Raw genomic sequence first — 14,542 nt, 5'->3', positions numbered from 1 at the left:
CTACACCTACATGCGTCGCTTGCATGGCGGCCCGTCAAAGAAAGGCTACTAATCAACACCGTTACCCAGTTCCGCAAGATACTCACCACACAACAACCTGCTATACTCTACCAACAGTTGTTTCCAGTTTCACAGCAGCACAGCTACAGGACTCGCAACGCCAGTAAAAACACTTATAAACTTCCAAAACCAAAAACCAATGCTATGAAAAAAACCTTCATGTATAGAGCAATATATATGTGGAACAGTTTGCCGCATAGAATACAAACCGCACCTCAGAGTAGTTTCAGGCAAGAGATGTCAAAGAACATGTGTATTAGTTAGCTAATTTTAATGCTGTAATGTTATGTAGCCTGTAGGCAATTCTATGTAGTCTGTCTGATGTATTTTCTGTGTATCATCATACTCCAGGAAGATTAGCTTCATACTATGTATGTAGCTAATGGAGCAAATAAAGTATCCAAGTATCCAAGAGGTGAGAGTAGATGAGAGCACTACCGAACCATGCCGTTCCGGACGTAGTCCGTACTAGGTCGGACCGCCAATCTGGACCACTTCAGGCCGTTGGAACCCGTTCGGACGGTTCAAGAATGTCCGCACGGCCCGACCGACCCGTCCCTCCCCCAAACCGTTAGAAGTTCGAACTGCCCGTCCGAACTGAACGGGCAAATTTTTACAGAGGATAACTTATGACCTAACATATGACATACGTTTCTGCATTTATGACTTTGTGCAAACATCCTGCAGCTGCATTAGGTCTTTCTTCATTGACTTCCAAGTAGACGTACTATATAAACTAGAGTTCCACGAACACATTATCTTCGCCAAATAATCAAGGCTTATTGTGGAGAGTGATTAATATTTACATGCTTATCACCCCCTGCAAACTTGATCATTCACCATAATCTCCAAGCAGATCTATAGGTTGCATAAAGACCGTATCAAACTGGCAGAGGAAGTACGTTTTGCAACCCAAGCTCCTTCTTCCAGTTGGATACGGTCTTTGCAATCCATTGGGTCTGCTTGGAGACTACATACACCATACCGTTTGAAAGTTATGATGGGGGGTGGGGGTGGAGAATGAGTCCAGTCTAGATAGGGATAAAAATCATTTGCAAATCATACACATTTTGCAAGACATAGTACATGTTACTTTTCCATACGGTGCTAGGTAATACCTAGCAGTGGTGCAGTTTTGGTGCAGTGTACTCTCTGAGCAGAGGAGTGGGTCCGGCTGGTTATTCACATGTTTTTAGGTGTTTTGTAAGGCTTTCTATTTTGTTCCCTTTCCGTTATGTCTCAACCCGTGTGTTGGGCAAAAATGCCGAAACTGAACACTTTAAAAACCAACTGGACCCACACATCTGCTTGAATTGTAGTGAGACTGCCCCATTTGTTTATTTATGTACCCCATCTGTTTATTTATGCTTCTAGCTAGCAGCACCATCTGAGCTCTCTACATACAAAACTTCACGACAATCTCTTCACCCCTTCTCAAGTAATACGTGTCCGAATGTCAAAAGAAAACACCCACTGCAGTTCTGAACAAGCCGCTAGGGGGCCCAAACTTACAGAACTTACTTCTTGTGGCATGAACTATCTACCACACAAATATCATGACCATAGCACTTTCAGAAAATATGCCAGTAAATTTTGAAGCTCCGCTGCAGTACCTTAGGTACTCGCTAGAAGGCCGATTATCGAACTTGACCTTCCTTTCCATAAACCCTACCCATCCACTAAATATCATACAGATCCATCAACAGCTTCTTGAGTTATGTTGTCCACAAGAAAATACACATCCACAAAAAGCCCGCTGCAGTACCGACCGAAAATGCCAGGAAAACCATTTTTGAACTTGACCTCCGTTTCTACAACATCTACACACCTGCAAAAAATCATGAAGATCCATCAACGTTTCCGTCACTTTTTTTGCCTACATACAAACGCACGAAAATTAAAAGTCCGCTGCAGTACTGTTGAAAAACGCATGGTAAACCATTTTTGAACTTGACCTTCCTTTGCACAACCACTACACACCTACCAAAAATCATAAAGATTCATGAAAGGTTTCTTGAGTTATACTCTTGACATACATACAGACCCACCAAACAGCTGGCTCAACCGAAAACATAATCTACCCCGAGTACTATAGTACTCGGCGAAGATAATAAACTAGAGTTCCACAAACACATTATCTTCGCCAAATAATCAAGGCTTATTGTGGAGAGTGATTAATATTTACATGCTATCACCCCCTGCAAATTTGATCATACACCATACCGTTTGGAAGTTATGATGGGGGGAGGGGAGAATGAGTCCAGTATAGATAGGGATAAAAATCATTTGGTGGTACAGGACTACTAGTAGACTAGTATATGTGTCTAGTGTGCTGATATATGTTATAACTGGTCATCAAAAATATTGAAAGTTATGATTAAATGGTGCAGTCAATATATATGAATAGAATAAATCTTTATTCCATATCATGCACAAAACAGTGACATTTTGAAAGACATAGTACATGACATGTGTTTTCCATACGGTGCTAGGTGATACCTGAAAGTGGTGCAGTTTTGGTGCAGTGTGCTCTCTGAGCAGAGGAGTGGCCATGGGTCCGGCTGGTTTTTGACATGTTTTAGATGTTTTTGTCAGGCTTTCTATTTTGTCCCATTTTCGTTATGTCTCCAACCGTGTGTTGGACAAAAATGCCTAGACTGAACACGTTAAAAACCAACCGGACCCACACATCTGCTTGGAGTGTACTGAGACTGCCCTATCTGTTTATTTATGTGCCCCATCTGTTTATTTATACTTTTAGGCAAGGCCCTCTGTTGACCTGTTTCGGGAACACTGTCACATGTCCCATTATGAAATGTAGTGGATTTACAAACTATCCTTACTAATTATGCAGATTAGCTCCTGATTTGCATAATTAGTCATTGATTTTGTAAAGCACCATATGAGCTCTCTACATGTACATACCAAACTTCACGACGATCTGTCGACGCCTTCTCAAGTTATTCATGTCCGAAGGTCAAAACAAAAACACCCACTGCAGTTCCAAACAAGACGCTAGGGGGCCAAACTTACACAACTTACTTCCTGTGGCATGAACTATCTACCACATAAAAATCATGACCATACATGTAGCACTTTCAGAAAATATGCTCCAAAATTTTGAAGCTCCGCTGCAGTACCTTAGGTACCCGCTAGAAGGCCCATTATCGAACTTGACCTCCCTTTCTGTAAACCCTACCCATCCACTAAATATCATACAGATCCATCAACAGCTTCTCGAGTTATGATGTCTACATACAAATACACATCCACACAAAGCCCGCTGCAGTACCGATGGAAAATGCCAGGGGAATCATTTTTGAACTTGACCTCCGTTTCCACAACATCTACAGACCTAAAAAAAATCATGAAGATCCATCAATGTTTCCATCACTTTTTTTGCCTACATACAAACACACAAAAGTTAAAAGTTTGCCGCAGTACTGTTGAAAAACGCAAGGTGAACCATTTTCGAACTTGACCTTCCTTTGTACAACCACTACACACCTACCAAAAATTATAAAGATTCATCAAAGGTTTTATTGAGTTATGCTCTTGACATACATACAGACCCACCCAACAGCTGGCTCAACCAAAAACATAATCTTCCCGAGTACTCGGCGAAGATAATTATTTGTAAACATTTGGATAAATGAGATGGATGCAGCAGCAGAAAACAGTGGGCTACTATGAACAAACTCTGTATCATTCAGAAAAAGGATTCTCTTTGTAAAGAAAAGTGCCACAAATTTGTTGTAAATACATTCTGTAGCACAAATGGTTAAACACAACCCCGCTGCTTCACCATATGGATCAGATTCCATGAAACCTGGGTTCGATCCCCAGGTTGGACATGTTGTGAGGAATTGCATTTTGTCATTTGACATGGTGACGTAAAGCCATCAGCCAAATGTATGGGGGATCTTGAGGCATGAGCCTCAGATGTCAATCTCTGCATGTAAAGGAAACCACTTATCCAGAAGGTGTGATTGGTCAGATTCAGCAATACATGGAATGTCGGCATCCACACGTCATCCACATGACTGTAATGTCATTTCAGCCACCTTGTCTTTACTCCTTTTGGGAAGAAAGCATGCAACAGAATACAGGTCCTTTAAAATTGGCAGGGATGTATTTTAGGTACCCGTATAATGTTAAAGGGAAGGCACTGTGCTTCTTTTAGCTGCACATATATATGTACCCACCCTTTAGCTATTAGTATTACACTGAGTAAACCCTGTCAGACATACCTCCAACATGTTTACCAGGCCATGTGGATTAAGTACCTTCAGCTATGTCAAACTATAGCAGCCATCAAGTTGTCTATATCCTAGTATTGGTATGTAATACAAACCCGTATTTGAAAGTTGTACATGATTTTTCTCGCTCTGTGCCCTTAAGTGGATTTAACAGCATTTTATTTTGCCTCAACTCAGTGCTGTCAGTTTCCTTTCAGTTTAGTTACAAACAGAGTGCTGTGTGCATGTGTGTCTATCTCGTGTGTGTGTGTGTATAATGTGTGTGACTGATTACCTTCGCCGAGAAGGTTATGCAGAGGGTAGCGTTTGTTTGTGTGTCTGTAGTGGACCAGGATAACTCAAGAATGCCTTGATGGATTGTTTTGATATTTGGTATGTTGGTAGGTTTTGATGATATCTGAAAACGATTAGATTTTGGGCCCCCTAGCGGCTTCTTTCGGTACTGCAGCGGAACTTCCTGTTTTGATACCTCGTGTTCTGGACATGCTATGGAACTGAAGAAAAAGACTCTTTTTTTCACAACCAAGGGATTTATTCAACCGACGTTTCGGTGACCCTCTGTCACCTTCTTCAAGGCAATTCTGACTGGTTCACATAGCAATACAGCACAGGTGTTGCTGCTTATACATATTAATGAGATGCAACCGCAAAATATTTACATATGTACAAACACAGGGGATGACATCACTATGCGGTCCCAAACGTACAGAAGTGTAACACATACACAACTACATATCGATCAACAAACGATGCAACGCGTTAACGATTATTTCTTTAGGATGCGGTCCCAAACGTGACTGAGTCTATATCCCCCCTCATCACGGTTCATGACTGGAGCGGATTTCCTGATCCATACAGACTCCTTAATCCAACGTGTTACTCTATTGTCCTCTCGGTCTATCACCTTGGCCCCATCCCAGTCTATAGCACAGTTGTTTCTCATGATGTGGTCTGTCACTGCTGATTTGTTCTCTTCCTTCTCAGCTACCTGCTTCTGTGCTCTGGTGTACCTTCCCACCTTGGTGCTCTCAGCTTCTTTCCTGTGTTCTTCCAGTCTGCATCCAAATGTTCTCCCTGTCTCCCCTATGTATACCTTGTTGCAACTCATGCAAGGTATCTTGTATACACAGTCCGTCTTTACTGAGTCTTGTAGTTTGTCTTTGGGATGCACCAGTAGGTTTCTTAGCGTGGTTTTGGGTCTGACTGCTGTGGCAATGTTGTGTTTCTTAAAGATCCTCTCTAGTGGCTCTGTGATGCCTTGGATGTAAGGTAAGGTCACCCTTCCTTTAGACGTCTCCTCTCCTTTCTTTCTGTCTTTCTTCTGCTTGGTTTTGTTGGTCTGATGTTCGACTTTCTTGAAAGTCCAGTCAGGGTAACCACAGCGGGAAAGGGCCTGCTTGATGTGTTCCATCTCCAACTGTCTGTCCGTTTCTTCAGTAACAACTGACTTGCACCTGTCCATCAGTGTTCGGATGACTCCCAGCTTCTGGTGAAGCGGATGATGTGAGTTGAAGTTCAAGTACTGATCTGTGTGTGTCTTTTTTCTGTATATCAGCAGTTTAACTGTGCCATCCTCTTTCTTGACTAGCAGAGTGTCCAGGAATGGCATGGTACCATTCTCTTCTGTTTCATGGGTGAACTTTATGTTACCTGTGGAGTCGATAGTGTTCAGGTGGTCAGTCAGCTGCTGCTCCGCTCCCCTTTTCAAAAGTTCAAGCACGTCGTCCACGTACCGCTTCCACAGCTTGGGTGTACAGTTGACGGGTGCTGTAGCAATGGCCTGCTGCTCCAACCACTCCATGAAAAGGTTAGCCAACACTGGTGATACTGGGCTCCCCATGGCGGTGCCGAACTTCTGTTGGTAGATCTCCCCTCTAAAGCAGAAGTAGGTAGTTGTCACTATGAAAGTGAGGAGTTCAATGATGTCGTCTACTGTCAGGTTGGTTCTGTTCTTCAGATCTGTGTCGGCCTGCAGTCTGCGTTTGATAATGTCTAGGGTTTCTGGGATGGGTGTGTTTGTAAACAGGGACACTACATCATGTGACAGGAACATGTCGCCCTCCTCCACGAGAATACTGCTCATCTCATCTGCCAGGTGTTTGGAGTTCTTTATGTGGTGTTCTGTGTTTCCCACTAGTGGAGCCAGTAAATCTGCCAACGCTCTGGAGGTGTTGTATCCTATTGAGCCGGTGTAGTCTACAATAGGTCGCAGAGGATTACCTGGCTTGTGGATCTTGGGCGTGCAGTACATCCTAGGTACATTCTCAGCTGTAGGGAACAGGTATTTACGTTGTTCCTCTGTGATCTTCTTGTCTTTCTTCAGCTTCTTAAGAATGGACACGAGATGCCGCTTGTACTTCTGTGTGGGATCTTTAGAGAGTCTTTCGTAGGTTTTGTCGTCTGACAGCATGTTACTGACCTTGTTGTTGTAGTCTTCAGTGTCCATTACCACCGTAGCTTTCCCCTTGTCCGCCGGTAGAATCAGCACATCCTTCTTCTTTCCTAGCTCCCTCAGTGCTGACCTTTCTTCCTTGGTGATGTTGGGTTTCGGCAGTCTGGCTGATGTTAGCACTCCTGCTACCTGCGCTCTGAGCTGGTCAGCGAAGTGGGGGGGCAGTCGCATACATGCACTTTCGGTGGCGACGACGAAATCCTCCACCGGGATCTTGTCCGGAGTGACGGCGTAGTTAAGGCCTTTTTGCAGAATCCCGGTCTGTTGTGTGCTCAGGACCTGCTTAGAGATGTTAACGACCCATTTTTTAAGTTGTGTTCCAGATAGGTCGATGTCTGAGGCTTCCTGTCGGCGTTGTTTCGACTGTTGTAGGTGTGCGAGTTTTCCAAGATGGCGGTTCTTTGTTACTGCATGCTCTCGTTCCCGGGTTCTGGTGACGTGTGATCTTATGGCGTCGTTTATCTCCCCCGGTAACGCCGCTTGTAACTCGCCGGAGATCCTTTGTTCTTTCTCCTTTAGGTTGACGATTTTGTTGTTGATCAGTCTTATCCTCTCTCTGATTAACGCCTTTTCTGCCTTGTGGATGATGTCCTTTGCATTCTTGGTTTTGATGCCGGTCTTCAGGCGGAGGCTTGGGGGGGTGAGGTCTTCATCCTTGCACCGCAGGCTGAACACAAGATGGTTCCTGTGTCTCTCGATTTTCTTCGCTTGGGACTCCCAGTCGCGGATCTTTTTGACAAAACTCTGTCCGTACTCTTGTCTTACATCCGTGAATAGTTTCATCAGGTTGGTAAGTCACTGAAGAAAAAGACTCTTTTTTTCACAACCAAGGGATTTATTCAACCGACGTTTCGGTGACCCTCTGTCACCTTCTTCAAGGCAATTCTGACTGGTTCACATAGCAATACAGCACAGGTGTTGCTGCTTATACATATTAATGAGATGCAACCGCAAAATATTTACATATGTACAAACACAGGGGATGACATCACTATGCGGTCCCAAACGTACAGAAGTGTAACACATACACAACTACATATCGATCAACAAACGATGCAACGCGTTAACGATTATTTCTTACCTTACATCCAAGGCATCACAGAGCCACTAGAGAGGATCTTTAAGAAACACAACATTGCCACAGCAGTCAGACCCAAAACCACGCTAAGAAACCTACTGGTGCATCCCAAAGACAAACTACAAGACTCAGTAAAGACGGACTGTGTATACAAGATACCTTGCATGAGTTGCAACAAGGTATACATAGGGGAGACAGGGAGAACATTTGGATGCAGACTGGAAGAACACAGGAAAGAAGCTGAGAGCACCAAGGTGGGAAGGTACACCAGAGCACAGAAGCAGGTAGCTGAGAAGGAAGAGAACAAATCAGCAGTGACAGACCACATCATGAGAAACAACTGTGCTATAGACTGGGATGGGGCCAAGGTGATAGACCGAGAGGACAATAGAGTAACATGTTGGATTAAGGAGTCTGTATGGATCAGGAAATCCGCTCCAGTCATGAACCGTGATGAGGGGGGATATAGACTCAGTCACGTTTGGGACCGCATCCTAAAGAAATAATCGTTAACGCGTTGCATCGTTTGTTGATCGATATGTAGTTGTGTATGTGTTACACTTCTGTACGTTTGGGACCGCATAGTGATGTCATCCCCTGTGTTTGTACATATGTAAATATTTTGCGGTTGCATCTCATTAATATGTATAAGCAGCAACACCTGTGCTGTATTGCTATGTGAACCAGTCAGAATTGCCTTGAAGAAGGTGACAGAGGGTCACCGAAACGTCGGTTGAATAAATCCCTTGGTTGTGAAAAAAAGAGTCTTTTTCTTCAGTGACTTACCAACCTGATGAAACTATTCACGGATGCTATGGAACTGATTTTTGAGTGGTACATAGATCTTTGGACAGAGAGTAAGTGGTACGGGTTTCGGCCCCCTAGTGGCTTTTTTGGAACTGCAGGAGCAGGTTTTGCGTCTGACTTTGAAAGGGAAAAACTCAAGAAGGGCTTGATGGATGGTAATGATTTTTGGTAAGTAAATAGCTTGAGGTTATGTGAATGTGAACATCGTTGAATCAAATTATGCTAATAAGGGCCTCATTTGCAAAATTGATGATAAGTATTAGCATAACCTTCTTTGTTAAGCTCATAATTTCTAAAGCTCATACTTTTGACATGTTATATTTTAAGACAATCAACTGGTATGATTTGTAATTGATGAGAAACACTCCTAATACATCAGTCATAAAGGTTAAAATCATTTGGCGAAGGTATGCGGTCGTGGAACTCTAGTTGTGTATGTTTGTGTGAGTATGTACAGTCAAACCTGCCCAAGGCGACCACCCAGGGGACCGAGCAAAAACGGTCGCGATGGACAGGTGGTCGCCATGAAGAGGATTTCACTCATAGCATGTTTCCAGGTCGAGGTGTTCAAAATATACAGTGTACTACGTAGATGGATGGACAATTATATGATTTTAGACAGCATGACCCCCACCAGGTTCAATTCTCATTGACAGAAACATCCTACAGAAATTACATTGTCTGTTATCATTGTAATATTTGTATACTACATGTTGTACATTGTGTACAAATTTTCGTCATACTTTTGACTAAAAAACAATGTCTGCCTCTATGATCTCGCAGCGCCCTCCCGTATTCACACGTTACGTTTGAGTACACACACGCACATAAAACCTAGGTTTTAAAGGCCTAAGACAAATCCCTGATCCCAGCCTTCTTGTGGGTGCCGACCGCTGGATAAAAGGGGCAAAAAGTTTTCGATCTGACAACTGAAGGATGAAAACAGAAAGTTGTGATACCGCCCCTAGCTCCCGACCACATGGAAAGTTAACAGTGCAGGAGAACGCACAGCGTCGGCGATTACAAGCAAGCAGCGCCCAATAAAGGTTTGTGAGAGTCATAGAAATAAAAAGAAAAGAAAAATATCAATTTTCATCAGTAAGAGTATTCTAAATGTTCATACACAGAAGCGTCATGGTGTTTTAGAAAGGTCAGTGTTATGCCGCGCTGAAACCAAGATGGCGTCGCGGACCGAGGAACAACATGTCTCAACCGATGTTTTGCCCTCCGCGAAGTCATTTTCCGGCGAAATTTAGTAAGACAGAGACACATTTTTGTTGAAAATACAAGAAATGGATAGTAATTTCTGTGAAATCTGACTTTTTGACACCATGCACTACGTGATCATATTGAACATTGAGTTTAAACCGAACCGAGCTTGCGGTAAACTATAAGATTGCGATGGGCACAACAACATCGATATTTAAGTATTCACAAACCTTAGTTTGTATTTACAATGTTTATAGTGGGAACGTTTTATTAAAACACTTAATGGAGGAATCAATGCTATTCATATATTTTTGTCCGTCAAGGTCTTAAAAACATTTCCGCGAAATCCGACAGCAAAATCACCACACGCTGGAAAACGGTCGCCATGGGCAGGAATTGTGCTCTGTGCAGTCCCAATTCGTGGCGGTGGCGGTCGCGGTCGCGTTGGATGGGTGGTCGCCTTGGGTAGGCCGCTTAAAGCTTGTGCCTATGGGGAAAATTTCGGGACCGAGAAAAAGCGGTCGCCATGGCCAGGTGGTCGCGTTGAAGAGGTGGTCGCCTAGGCAGGTTTGACTGTATGTGTGTGTACGCATTTTGTGTACAAGGCAGTGCAATGATTTGCAGCAACTTTGCACCTAGTGTCTGTTTACACAGTTTACAGTCATGTTGCGTATGTTATTTGAACTTGTACTTTTTATATCCTGAACAATAACCTTCTTGGTATGTCCTTCAATCTGTTCTGTCTGGGGCTGGCACTGATGACTACACACGTCATACTAAAATGTCTGTAGCTACCTTTAAGTCAAGGATGTTTTTATATATAGCAACTCTTCCATTTACATGTACATTGTAGTTGCTAACTGGAAGATCCCAGTTCAAGCCTAGGTCAGGACATCTCGGTTGGGGCTGTTCTTGTCTTTCCGAAGGGACGTAAAATGGGGTCCTGTGTTCGAGGAGGTACCCCAAGCATGTTAAAGGGGAAGGGCTAGCAACCCAAAAATATACCCTGCTACTCTCACTAGGCTTGTCGAACCTCCGCGTTTCTGCATTAGAACGCGGCAGCTCGCGAGGTAGTAAATGTTTTTTTTTAAATCTTAAAAATCAACCGTTTGTGTAATGCCAATGAAAATCGTTGTCAATAATCTATGGAAGGTTTTCTATCACACTATCATATTTTTAGTTAAAAATATCCATCGAACAAGGAGCTAAAAATCATTTAAGTTGGAGATGCAGCCGTAAAACCGCCCCGTTCTGACGCGCGGAGGCGGCACGCGATTTTGAGGCCCGCCCGGCGGAAGTCCCATTTTCGAATCAAAAGCCACAAGGTCGCAGAACACAGTATTAATGGGCGACCCCCGTGGACAATAGTAGTTCGGGTATGAAGTAGTGCGTCACATTACTTGAAAAGGCCATAGTTTTTCTTCTGTGCACGTTAGCGAGGCTGAAACTGTGGTGAATGGTAGAGGAATACGTCAGTTTTGAGACAGTACGAGTTTGATTACGATGTTTGTTCGGTCGGGTTGGATTCGCGCCTGGATATTGTTACCGCCCGAGTACTGTAAGTCGCCTGCAGTACGGTGACCTCCGCCGGGGGGCATATCAAAGTGGCTTTTAAAAGAGAACGAGCCGGCAAATTCAACCTCATTTTGCAGATATTTTGTAGATTGAACCTTGAAGTCAAGCATATAAAAATCTGGTACCCTAATTCTGCACCTTTCTATAAATTTTCAAGCGTCGAAGCATCTCACCTTGGGATCCTTAACTATATAAATCCCTATAGGAGAAATACTGTGGTCTGCAACCTTAACCCCCAGCGGGGATTGGCCATAAACGTTGCATTCGGTCAAATTTTACTGGTGTATCAGTAATTGACGTCGACTCACTTGAAATCGGTCGTTTTTGTTGCCGCCAGACCCGCCGTTGCCATGGCAACGGCCTCTAAGACCGCCCCCTATCCTTAACTATAGGACTTGGTGTGGACCCGGACACCGCTTCTCCCCCCCCCCCCTGCGTCGTAACTAACCATGAACCTGACCTAAAATCACTTAGAACTTAAGAATATACAGTAATGATAACTTCCACGAAAAAAAACCCACCAGAATAGTAATTTTGTCTAGATAATGAGAGCGCTAAATGGCCCGTCATACAGGCCTTGCCCTGGGTCTTCCCCTATGCCGGGTCCTGAAGTGCAAAGCTGGCGATATCTCGGCAACCGTTCGGATGTTTGCAAAAAGCTTTGGTACACTTCTTCAACTAAACCTGTTACATTGCATGAACAAAAGAAAACCAAGGTCAAGGTCGTCTTAACCCCCAGCGGGGATTGGCCATAAACGTTGCATTCGGTCAAATTTTACTGGTGTATCAGTAATTGACGTCGACTCACTTGAAATCGGTCGTTTTTGTTGCCGCCAGACCCGCCGTTGCCATGGCAACGGCCTCTAAGACCGCCCCCTATCCTTAACTATAGGACTTGGTGTGGACCCGGACACCGCTTCTCCCCCCCCCCCCCTGCGTCGTAACTAACCATGAACCTGACCTAAAATCACTTAGAACTTAAGAATATACAGTAATGATAACTTCCACGAAAAAAAACCCACCAGAATAGTAATTTTGTCTAGATAATGAGAGCGCTAAATGGCCCGTCATACAGGCCTTGCCCTGGGTCTTCCCCTATGCCGGGTCCTGAAGTGCAAAGCTGGCGATATCTCGGCAACCGTTCGGATGTTTGCAAAAAGCTTTGGTACACTTCTTCAACTAAACCTGTTACATTGCATGAACAAAAGAAAACCAAGGTCAAGGTCGTCTTAAGGTCGCAGAACACAGTATTAATGGGCGACCCCCGTGGACAATAGTAGTTCGGGTATGAAGTAGTGCGTCACATTACTTGAAAAGGCCATAGTTTTTCTTCTGTGCACGTTAGCGAGGCTGAAACTGTGGTGAATGGTAGAGGAATACGTCAGTTTTGAGACAGTACGAGTTTGATTACGATGTTTGTTCGGTCGGGTTGGATTCGCGCCTGGATATTGTTACCGCCCGAGTACTGTAAGTCGCCTGCAGTACGGTGACCTCCGCCGGGGGGCATATCAAAGTGGCTTTTAAAAGAGAACGAGCCGGCAAATTCAACCTCATTTTGCAGATATTTTGTAGATTGAACCTTGAAGTCAAGCATATAAAAATCTGGTACCCTAATTCTGCACCTTTCTATAAATTTTCAAGCGTCGAAGCATCTCACCTTGGGATCCTTAACTATATAAATCCCTATAGGAGAAATACTGTGGTCTGCAACCTTAACCCCCAGCGGGGATTGGCCATAAACGTTGCATTCGGTCAAATTTTACTGGTGTATCAGTAATTGACGTCGACTCACTTGAAATCGGTCGTTTTTGTTGCCGCCAGACCCGCCGTTGCCATGGCAACGGCCTCTAAGACCGCCCCCTATCCTTAACTATAGGACTTGGTGTGGACCCGGACACCGCTTCTCCCCCCCCCCCCCCTGCGTCGTAACTAACCATGAACCTGACCTAAAATCACTTAGAACTTAAGAATATACAGTAATGATAACTTCCACGAAAAAAAACCCACCAGAATAGTAATTTTGTCTAGATAATGAGAGCGCTAAATGGCCCGTCATACAGGCCTTGCCCTGGGTCTTCCCCTATGCCGGGTCCTGAAGTGCAAAGCTGGCGATATCTCGGCAACCGTTCGGATGTTTGCAAAAAGCTTTGGTACACTTCTTCAACTAAACCTGTTACATTGCATGAACAAAAGAAAACCAAGGTCAAGGTCGTCTTAACCCCCAGCGGGGATTGGCCATAAACGTTGCATTCGGTCAAATTTTACTGGTGTATCAGTAATTGACGTCGACTCACTTGAAATCGGTCGTTTTTGTTGCCGCCAGACCCGCCGTTGCCATGGCAACGGCCTCTAAGACCGCCCCCTATCCTTAACTATAGGACTTGGTGTGGACCCGGACACCGCTTCTCCCCCCCCCCCCTGCGTCGTAACTAACCATGAACCTGACCTAAAATCACTTAGAACTTAAGAATATACAGTAATGATAACTTCCACGAAAAAAAACCCACCAGAATAGTAATTTTGTCTAGATAATGAGAGCGCTAAATGGCCCGTCATACAGGCCTTGCCCTGGGTCTTCCCCTATGCCGGGTCCTGAAGTGCAAAGCTGGCGATATCTCGGCAACCGTTCGGATGTTTGCAAAAAGCTTTGGTACACTTCTTCAACTAAACCTGTTACATTGCATGAACAAAAGAAAACCAAGGTCAAGGTCGTCTTAAGGTCGCAGAACACAGTATTAATGGGCGACCCCCGTGGACAATAGTAGTTCGGGTATGAAGTAGTGCGTCACATTACTTGAAAAGGCCATAGTTTTTCTTCTGTGCACGTTAGCGAGGCTGAAACTGTGGTGAATGGTAGAGGAATACGTCAGTTTTGAGACAGTACGAGTTTGATTACGATGTTTGTTCGGTCGGGTTGGATTCGCGCCTGGATATTGTTACCGCCCGAGTACTGTAAGTCGCCTGCAGTACGGTGACCTCCGCCGGGGGGCATATCAAAGTGGCTTTTAAAAGAGAACGAGCCGGCAAATTCAACCTCATTTTGCAGATATTTTGTAGATTGAACCTTGAAGTCAAGCATATAAAAATCTGGTACCCTAATTC

General features: G+C 44.2%; 1 protein-coding gene and 1 long non-coding RNA gene across 2 annotated transcripts in view; one reads left to right on the top strand and one right to left on the bottom strand.

The window, feature by feature from the left end:
• Window positions 1-14,542, top strand: part of LOC136431442 (stAR-related lipid transfer protein 7, mitochondrial-like) — a 45,019-nt gene that overhangs the window by 14,413 nt on the left and 16,064 nt on the right. The gene's annotated exons all lie outside the window — the stretch shown is intronic.
• LOC136431445 (uncharacterized) lies at window positions 11,970-13,347 on the bottom strand. The gene is made up of 2 exons (XR_010755066.1): window positions 13,152-13,347; window positions 11,970-12,668 (listed from the first exon to the last, which is right to left on the bottom strand). It is a non-coding gene; the product is annotated as an uncharacterized lncRNA (long non-coding RNA).

The sequence above is a fragment of the Branchiostoma lanceolatum genome, chromosome 3 (assembly GCF_035083965.1).
Source record: "Branchiostoma lanceolatum isolate klBraLanc5 chromosome 3, klBraLanc5.hap2, whole genome shotgun sequence".
Classification (NCBI taxonomy): domain Eukaryota; kingdom Metazoa; phylum Chordata; class Leptocardii; order Amphioxiformes; family Branchiostomatidae; genus Branchiostoma; species Branchiostoma lanceolatum.
Note: the sequence above shows the minus strand (reverse complement) of the source record. Positions and strands in the feature narration are given on the sequence as shown.